The sequence below is a fragment of the Echinops telfairi genome, unplaced genomic scaffold, assembly GCF_000313985.2.
Source record: "Echinops telfairi isolate 266 unplaced genomic scaffold, ASM31398v2 ScPeMD7_7453;HRSCAF=8491, whole genome shotgun sequence".
Classification (NCBI taxonomy): Eukaryota; Metazoa; Chordata; class Mammalia; order Afrosoricida; family Tenrecidae; genus Echinops; species Echinops telfairi.
This window is the reverse complement of record NW_022111353.1, coordinates 837,745-848,078: the sequence shown is the minus strand read 5'-3', so window position 1 is coordinate 848,078 and position 10,334 is coordinate 837,745.

Below are 10,334 nucleotides of genomic sequence, written 5' to 3'. Positions count from 1 at the left end.
CCAGAAAGGCAGTCATAGGGAACTTCTCGGGAGTTACTGTACTCAGTTGGGGTTGTTCCAATTCTAACTTTTGCATTTTTCCATAAATATACCAAAATCCTCCTTCCCTTGTATGGCTTTGATAATTAACTCGGTCATTCTATCATTTGCATCCCTTCTCTTAATGGGTACTGTGATTTCCCCTGAATTATTCATCGTCGTCTCATTATTGCTCATGGTGGCAATAATGGTTTCATTTTTACATGGTCGGGGATAAAACATAAACATACTCCAGAATATCATAGTGGCAACAACAAAACAATTTGTGAGCGGATTCCGGCAACCAATTCCTACAGTCTGACTTCTTTGAAGTCGGGGCATCTGTTGCTGGACTTTGTCCTCAACGTCAGCCGGCAGGAGTGGTCCCATCAGGTTTGGATTTTATTATTTACAATCCTTGGATCACACAGGCAGGCATGTGGACTTAGTTAATATATCACTTAATGGCTACTTGTTGGAAGACAAGCCTTTAAGACTTCAGACACTACTCCTGATAGCTGGGTACCATCTAGTTTTTTCACCACATTTTTGCTATAGCACCCATTATCTTCAGTGATCCCTTCATGAGGGTGAGCAGTAAGCAGGCTATGTCGTAGAACTAACTGTTCTTAGATTGGGGCTAGAATTAAGTATAGCACTCCTTTAGATTCACCACATTGGAGCTAAGCTGTTCATTCTGTCAGTGAACCATGCTTCGATCAGTAGTAACATCTGTTGTCCAGGCCTTCTGTGGGTCACAGGTTTGGGTGAACCTGCAGAGGACTAAATCTCTCTACCTACTATCTTTTTGTATTATTAAGGCCTCTGCATCCAGACTCCATCTTCAAGTAAATATGCCATTGCTGTGTCATAGGAAAGCATTTACACTCACCTGCTTCATGGGATTTTGGTTCAGAAAAGGTCCTTTGCAGGATGCGGAGTCAACTTTTTCTTTGGTTTGATGATATCTATTCATTCTGATTCAATAACACCAATGCAGTTACATCTCAATGTCAGAGTAAAGGAGTTTCATTGTCAAAGGCTACAGTCAATTGTAAGATTGATTAGAAACACCTGCCTTGTCCTATTTTTTGATCACTGGACAAAGGCTAAGCTTATTTCACACTTACACAGACTGCTTCCAGGGCCTCTATTGAAATGCAGCTGGAGTTTTGCTGACATGATTCAAAACTAGCAAATCCTCAATTTGAAATGTCTTGAATCCAGTACTAAAGAAACCAATTAAATGTAGAGCATCCTTTTTTCGTCATTGTAGGTAACATAAAGTCAACAATTTGCCTGAGGAGTTTTTGTGGGCCCAGATCTTAGGGTTGATTGCCCCCGAGCCCCCCCAACCTAACGGGATGTATTAGGCCAGGTGGATTAGAGAAACAAATCCAGAGACACACACGTATGTGTAAGAAAGAGCTTTATATCAAGAAGTAGTTATATTTCGGGAATCCATCCTAGCCAAGTCCAGATCAAGTCCCTAAGTTCGATACTAGTCCATAAATCCCTCTTCAGACTCACGCAGCACATGCAATGATGTAGAATGCAGGAAGATCACCAGCCAGTGGGTGCAAAGTCTTGTGGGTCCAATGGCAATGGATGGATCTCCAGGGCTCTGGCAAGTCTCTCGAGTGACTTGATGGCAGGAAGGTGACGGCAGGGAAAGTGGCCTGCCTCCAGAGAGTCATTTGTCTTGGTGCCACCTCCAAATGAAGTCATCAAGCTGCAACCGGAATGACAGGCTAAACCCCACCCATATCTTCTTACAGGTGCCCTGTTGGCACATGAAACCAGACACACAGGATTTAAAAATGTCCTTTGTGTAGTGAAAAGCTTTGATATTTCTTAGGTCCCTAACAATTACTCTAAGAAAAAAGGCCTGGTGATCCTCTTAAAAATCCAAACCAAATCAAACCCATGGCCGAGTAGATTCTGAATCATAGTGACCCTGGTTCAGGCTTCTGAGATTGTTAAATCTTTACTGGAGCAGAAAGCCCCATCTTTCTCATGGAGCTGCTGGTGACTGAACTACTCTCCCTAGAGTTAGCAGCCCAACATCTAATCCAGAGTGCCACCACTGAATATCCTCTGAAGCGTGGTTCACACATGAGCGCACCCTGAGTCAGAGCTGGTCTCATGACAACTTTTTAATGAAAACATGCAGACAAAAAGAAACAAAACCCCCTTGAAGGTAATCAAGCGGCCATCAAGCTCAGAAGCAACAAAGCCCACATGGAAGAAGCACACCAGCCTATGCAACCACGAGGTGTCGAAGGGATCAGGTGTAAGGCATCATCAGAACAAAAAATCTTACCATAGTGAATGATGGGGGGAGTGCAGAGTGGAGATCCAAAGCCCATTAGTAGGCCACTGGAGATCCCCTTGCAGAGGGGTCTCGGGGAGGAGATGAGCCAGTCAGGGTGCGATGTAACAATGATGAGAAATACAACCTTCCTCTAGTTCCTAAAGGTTTCCTCCCCACTCCCACTACCATGACTTGAATTCTATCTTGCAAGACTGGCTAGACCAGAGGGGGTACACTGGTACAGATAGGAACTGAAAATACAGGGAATCCAGGACGGATGAGCCCTATAGGACCAGTGGTGTGAGTGGCAAAACAGGGAGGGTAAAGGGAGAATGGGTAGGAAAGAGGGAACCGAGTACAAGGAACTATATGTGACCTCCTCCCTGAGGGACAGACAACCAAAAAGTGGATGAAGGGAGACGTTGGACAGGGCAAGATATGACAAAATACCCATTTATAAACTATCAAGGGCTCATGCGGGAGGGGGGGAGCGGGGAGGGAGGGGAAAAATGAGGACCTAATGTCGGGGGTTTAAATGGAGAGAAAATGTTTTGAGAAACGATGTACAGATGTGCTTTACACAATTGATGTGTGTATGGATTGGGATAACAGTTGTATGAGCCCCTAATAAAATGTTTAAAAAGTTAAAAAAAAGAAAAAAAGAAACAAAACCCCAAAATTCTAATAAGGCAAGTAATAGTAGGTTAGGCTTTCTTAACCCAAGAATCTTGCCAACATTCATGATTCAAACACTGTGGGGAACTGCAATTACGAGGTATGGCTCTTCTGTCCATAACCTTTGTATCTTCCACTAAATAATGGGGACATGCAAATTAAGTACAGATGATTAACAGGGATTGATCAGTTTTACCATTCTGCTGGGCATAAAAGTGAGCCCTCAAACACAGAAACAGGAATTTCATGAAGATCAGGAAAGAGCCTCTAATGGAGAGTTTTTGAGATCCCTGTCTGAAGTGATGAGGCACCAGAGGTCCCAGCACCAGAACAAAGACGGAGCAAGGAGCAGGGCCAAACATGAGTGAGGCTTTAGCCATAGTCCTCCTGGGGCCAAAATTCCTCATCTGTGAACCTGAGAATCTATTGCAGATGATCTGTTTCTAAAGTACAGTGGTGGAACAAGCACAAAATAGACATTTACAAGTGGGAGAAATTGGAAGGAAAGAAGAGGTAAGAGGCACTGCAAGTCCCAAACCCAGCAAGCCCCTGTTGACATTACATCTCAAGGTGTGAAATAAATCTTTGGTTCTCTGGGAGGAATTTGGCAATGGTCACACCCTCTGGATTTTGGTAGAGGTCCCTTGGCCTAAGGCTTCAGCTCTACCTTTGAAGTCCATGTGGATGGCAGCCACACTTGGAGTACTGCCAGAGCCACATTAGAGACCCACCAGACCCCTGGAGATGAATCCACTGCCATTGGATCCACAAGATTTTTCACCCACCAGTCTGATTTTTCTGGCATTCTGCATCATTGAATGGGGCTGTGTGAGTCTGAAGTAGGATCTATGGACTGATATCAGACTTGTGGACTTGATCTGGACCTAGCTTGGATGTTTGCTTGGTATATATTCTTTGATATAAAGCTCTCATACACATACGAGTATACCTGGATTTGTTTCTCTAGTCAACCTGGTTTAACACAGGACCATACATACAGTCTTCCTTAAGAAGAATGGAAATACCAGAATACTTTGTTGTGCTCATGTGGCACAGGTACATGAATCAAGAGGCAGCTTGCAAATACAACAAGTGAATACTGGCCGGAAAATGGCGACTCGTTAAGACTCACCTGTCCAGAGTTCCTGCTGCCAGCCCAGAACATTGGGAGGTAAGGAAACTGGGAGGTGGAGTCCTGAAAATAGAATTAGGGTACTAGGGTCTCTCCTGACCTCCCCCCACCCCCTTGTGATTTCCACTCACAAAGCGAACCAGGAATACTCTAAATCGCTCTAGGTTTGGCGAGCTGGGCTCGTGGGCTCCACCTGAAAAGCTACTCCTGCACTTTCGCAGGGAGTAGCAATTTCTCCAGGCTGACGCCCTAAAGGGGACATAATCCCAGACATGAGGAGTACCTCATGCCAGAGCTCTCCGCACTGTTAGCTGCCTTGAGCTCAGCCTGGGGAGTGGGGATGGCGGGTAGCCATAATTTGGAGTAGAAAGAAAAAGCAGAATTTTACCTGAGGCAGATCATGGTGTGGGAGAAAATAAGCAGATAGAGTCCAGGAGACGAATTCAGTTCCAACTGGCTGAGAAGGAAACAACCCCCCTGATAAGCTGGATCTCCCCTTGTGGGGGTCAGCATGACAGCCCCCAAATCAGAGCACCTCAGAAGCATAATATAAAAGAGTGAGAATATATGTTATTGGTAAAAACTCAAATCCCAGCCTTGTTGCTCAGCTCCAAGGAGCACATAGGAGGGGTCCCTTAACATAAATCAGCATAGAAGCCCACACTAAGGAATCCCAGAACTTAGCTACAGGGCCTAGAGGCTTTTTGCATAACAAAGACCCACTGAAACCAGTCTAAGCTAACAGCACAGAGCTAGAGCTCAGAGCCAGGGAGACAATTTAATTTTATTCTATTCTAGCTGGGGGGGTGGGGGAGGGAATCCTCTGATCTAGTAGGGCAGCAGCAGTCTAGATAGGACAATAAGCCCAGCTTCCCTCTCAGTGATTCTACACACAGCTAGGGAGGTCCTGCCTGTCCTGGGGTCCTATATAGGGCTGTGGGAATACCTGCCCACCCACCCCTGCTCTAGTGCTACATACAGCACAAGGCAGGTATACAAGTGAACTCCATCACTCAATACCCAGGTGGGAACTGGTGCCTGGTCGCTGGTGCGAACTTACCTTCAAGAGTAATCCCACCCTGCATCTGTGGAACCCTACATCAAGCAGGCACACCACCCTACTACCTTGAGGAAGAGTTGGAACTCCTCCAGTCCCACAGACAGGTGATCAAGTCTCAGTTATCTCCTTACCGCTCTATTTCTTCTTTCTTTATTCACTCACCCCTCTATCTTTCCCACCTCTGGTGGTCTCAACGGGCTTAGGTTTGTTTTGTTTTCTCTCTTCCTTTTCCTTTTTCCCCCTCTTCTCTCCCTCTCTTTCCTATCAGATGCCACTACTGGATTTCCGGCCACTACCCTCTGCCTAGGGCAATTCAACCCAAATAGCAAGGGGAGTGACTCCAGCCTGCCCTCTGTGGGAGTGCTGCACACTACATGAGGCAAGTGTGACAGCCACCCACAGCGCACTGCGCTGCTGAGGAAACCTCTGTCGGGCCTCTAAGGTAATCTCGCCACCGAGGGCAATTCTGCCCAGCACCACTGGGTCCCTGCATTAAAAGGGCACACCAATCTGCCATCGTGAGGCAGGGTTTATACCCCTGTGGCTCCACATTCAGGAAATCAGGGATCAGCTATCTCTTTATTTTTTATTTCCTCCTCTCTTTCTTCCCTCTTTACCACCACAGCCAATCTTAGTGAGGACAGCTGAGTTTTTCCCTTCTCTTTCTTTGTTCTCCTCTCTCTCTGCTTTTATGATTCTCTCCTCTCCCTCTCCTTCCACATGCCACTGCTGGTTTCCAGAACCCTGCCCTCTGCCTAGGGCAACTCTGCCCACCCAGTGGGGAGAGCTATAGCCTGCCCCCTGCAACACTGCTGCATACGGCACGGCACAGGGTTCAATAGTCTCTTTATCTATTTTTAAAATGTTCTTTACTTTGCTTTCTTTAATTTCTCTTTGTTCTTTCACTTTTTCTTCATTTCTCCTTATTTTTCTTCTCTATTGCCTGCCACAGCCTCAGCAGATTCAGTTCTACTTTTTGGTTGTTTTTTTGTTTTTAACTGTTTTCAATTTTGTTTAGTCTGTGCATTTGTGTGTGTGTGAGTGGGTGTTAGTTTTTTGGTATTGTTGCTCCAGTCTTTGTTTTCTTGTTTTCTCCTTTTCCTCTCCTTCCTTTCACAAGCCACTAGCGACCTCTAGGCCACTCCCTTCTGCCTAGGACAACTCTTAAGGCCCAACTGTGGGAGCTCCCACCCATATTTGTTGGATTTACACGCAGCTGGAGAAATCACACCTGTAATCTTCCATACACCAAACAGCAGGGGGTTTCTCCTTCAAATAGTAGGGGGGAACCCCAGCCTAAACCCCGAGACCCTATAAGTGATTGGGGGAAACTCCTGACCACCACTGGTGGGGCTTCATGCTGCTGCGGGAACATCCACCAAACTCCAAGGCGATCTTTCTGAGTAGGGTAATTCCCCCTGCCAGCTACAGTGCTGTACATCAAGGAGGGTATACCCAAGCGCCCTCCTCAGCACTCCAATTGCAGAAGGAAACACCACAGGGGACCCGAGGTGCTCCAAGCACCATGAGGCTTACTTAGAGATCAGCCAGTGAAGTGACACCCTCATGGGCCCACAACAATGTAACCAGTGTCACATGAGAGGACTATCCAACTCACGTTGCAAATAACGGAATACTGGTTGGCTAGGGTAAGAGTGAAACCACAGGAAGGTATAGCAATAGTCTGACCTCTCAGTACAGCTACCGGCAGGTAGTTCGTGGAAATACACATAAGAGGCCCTCAAGAGAGAGCCCAGTGCTCTTCGACTCTGGAAGAGGGCTCAAGGCTCCCCTAAAACTACAGGGAAATAGCAACCATTCATAACAGACTCAAAGAAAAAAGCAGGAGAAACGGAAGACAATGCCGGAAGAAGTCATGAACCTAACGACATGCATAGAAGAAGCAGACATTAACCTACCACAGAAAGAAATTTTCAGAATGCTGCTTGGAGTCATACAGGATATGAGGGAAGCAATGCATAAAAAGGATGAAATGATAGAGAAGATAAAGGAAACGCAACAAAGGGAAATACAAGACTTAAGGGATGACAAAACAAAATGCAGTGGCAAATTGACAGACTTTGCCAACAGACTTGTGGAGGCAGAGAATCGCACTAGTGACCTACAGGATAATCAAGCAAACCTCAGCAAACGAAAAGCAGTCAAATAAGACAGAGAAGCTGAAGAAAACCTGAGAGCTATGTCTGATGCTATGAATAGGAGCAATATTAGAATAATTGGAATACCAGAAAAAGACACAACAAAGAAGTCAACAGTGAAAACAGTGAGGGAATTCTTAGAGGAAAACCTCCCCAGCTTAATAAATGAAAATCAGGCAACCATTCAGGAGGCTGAAAGAACACCAGCCAGACTGAATCCCAAGAAGAAGTCACCAAGGCACATAATAGTCAAATTATCCAACTATGAGGAAAAGGAGAAGATCATAAAAGCAGCTAGGGAAAATCAAATAGTCATGTATAAAAGTACCTCAATAAGAGTATGTTCAGACCTATCAGCAGACATGATGAAGAAGAGGGGATGGAGTAACTTAATCCAAAAATTGAAGGAGAACAATGCAAACCCAAGAATAGTTTACCAGGCCAAATTATTTATTGATAGATGGAAAAGTAAGAGTCTTCCCAGACAAGGAAAAAATCAAAGAATACATAAAAAGAAACCCAGCCATACAAAAGATCCTTGCCCATCCAGTATGGGCAGAAGATCAACACTCACTGAGGGCAAATAAGAGACGATCACATAGAACAATTCCACCCACAGGCCGACAAAGAGAAAACAGCCCCCAGGATAGCATCAGCTCAATAGTGGAAAGAAGACAAAAAATAAACCACATACACAACAGAAGTGGATAAGATAGGTAGATAGGAAAATACCCAACACAAAAGGTACAAGATGACATCACAGTACACAGATGGATGTAATAACACTGAATATCAATGGCCTGAACTCAGGCATTAAAAGGCAGAGGCTAACAGACTGGCTGAGAAAACATAACCCATCAATCTGCCTACAGGAGACACATCTCAAGCTTGCAGACAAAAACAGGTTGAGAATTAAAGGCTGGATAAAAACATACCAAACAAAAGGCAATGCAAAAAAATCAGGGACAGCGATCTTAATATCTGACAAAATTGATCTCAAGATACAGGCCATAACAATAGACAAGGAGGGACACTATATAATGCTCAAGAGAACAATAGACCAAGAACCAGTGAGCATAATGAACATATATGTGCCCAATGAGAAACCAGCCAAATTTGTAAGTCAGACACTCCAAAAGATGAAAAAAGAAATCACAGGCGCAACAATTATTGTAGGTAACTCACACACCACTCAGAAAAAGACAGATCACTGGGAAAGAAACTCAACAAGGAGGCTACAGATCTAAACAGCACAATTGGATGACTTGACTTGATATTTTCAGAGCTTTCCACCCAAATGCAAAAAAGTCCACATTCACTTCAAGCTCACATGGCACATATTTGAAGATAGACCACATGCTGGGACACAAGTCTAACTTGAGTAAATTCATGCACATAGAGATTAGACAGATGTCTCTCTCTGTTCACTGTGCCGTAAGGCCAGAAATTAACAGAAGGATGGTGAAGAAAACTAAGGAAAACACATTATATGGCCACAGTATTCAAAACAGTGTGGTAATGGTATAACCACAGATATTCAGACCAATGGAAAAGAGCTGAACACCCAGAAATAAAAATATCAGCATATAGGCACAATGGAAATAGATTTGGCGATTTCTAAAACAGATGGAAAATGAGCTACCATACAACCCAGCAATCCCCCTACTGGGCATACACCTAGAAGGGGCAGGAAACAAACCATGGCCAGACATCTGTGCTCCAATTTTCATTGCAGCACAGTTCACAGTCACAAGGAGATGGAACAACCCAAATTCCCATCAAAATGAATGGATTAAAAAAACTGTGGTACATACATACAATGGAGTACTACACATCGCTAAAAAGCAGTGATGAACGCATGAAGCATATCACTGCATGGGAAGAACTGGAGGAAATTATGCTAAGTGAAGTAAGCCAAGCCCAAAGGACAAGTACAACACGAGTCAGCTGAGGTAAGTTTATAAAAAAGAAAAATGCAAAATGGGCACAGGGAAAAAGCTACTGTATACAAACACTCCAGGGGTAAGGTCCAGGTAGTATGGCAGGGGCAAGACCAAATCCAGGGGTAAATATGGTAGCCAACTAAAAAGTAGGGAGGGGGGGGGAGAAAGGGGGGGGAAAAAGAGAGATGTGTGGCAGGGGAATAGGGCACTGACCCACCCAAGGAGAAGGTATTGTTTGTGTCTCCACAGGGAAAGAGGGATCAGCCTTAAATACAGTGTTCTGGGATAAGAATGCAGTGTGCCAGCATGGATAAGGGAGCCAGTGAAGGGGCCTGAGGGCTCAGCCCCTATCCCAGCTACATGGACAACTGCCCCACCACCCCGAATAATTTACTTTAGAGGAAGCTGCAGCTAGGGGAGAGGGACACATCTCATCAGAGTACACGGGAGCAAATGAATGGGGAGGAAGAAAGAGTGGAGCACATCCCTGCCCATCAGGTCTAGAGGATGATATTCCTGCTCCAAACAGCCAATGCACACAGTGGACCGTATGTCTGATCCCACTATGAGACACCACATTCCTCGCTGATCCATGGCCCTGCAGGGGACAACACTGGAGACTCAGTGTCAGGATTGACCCGCTCTGACCCCACCACACCCAGGCAAAACAAGGGCATGTGGCAGAGAAACAGGGGGAGCAGAGCAGGGAGCTCCTGAGGGAGAGCAAAGGATAGACTTCGGGGCCAGAGCTTGGCACCCCATCGGACTCGACTGGAAGACACGCCTAGAGGTCATAAACCAGACCTTGATCTATTTACAGATTTTTCTCTTTTCTTTTAAACAAAATTTTATTCTTTTAAAAATTAATTTATTATTTTCTTGGTCATTGGTTTTCTTTGTTGTCATCGTTATGTTCTTTTGTCTTTGTCTTGCTATGCCTTGTTTTTTGGTGCATATTATTATCTCTACAGATCTATCTAGATAATATAGGCTGGATGAACAGTCTGGAGGAGAAAACAATGGGACCGATGGT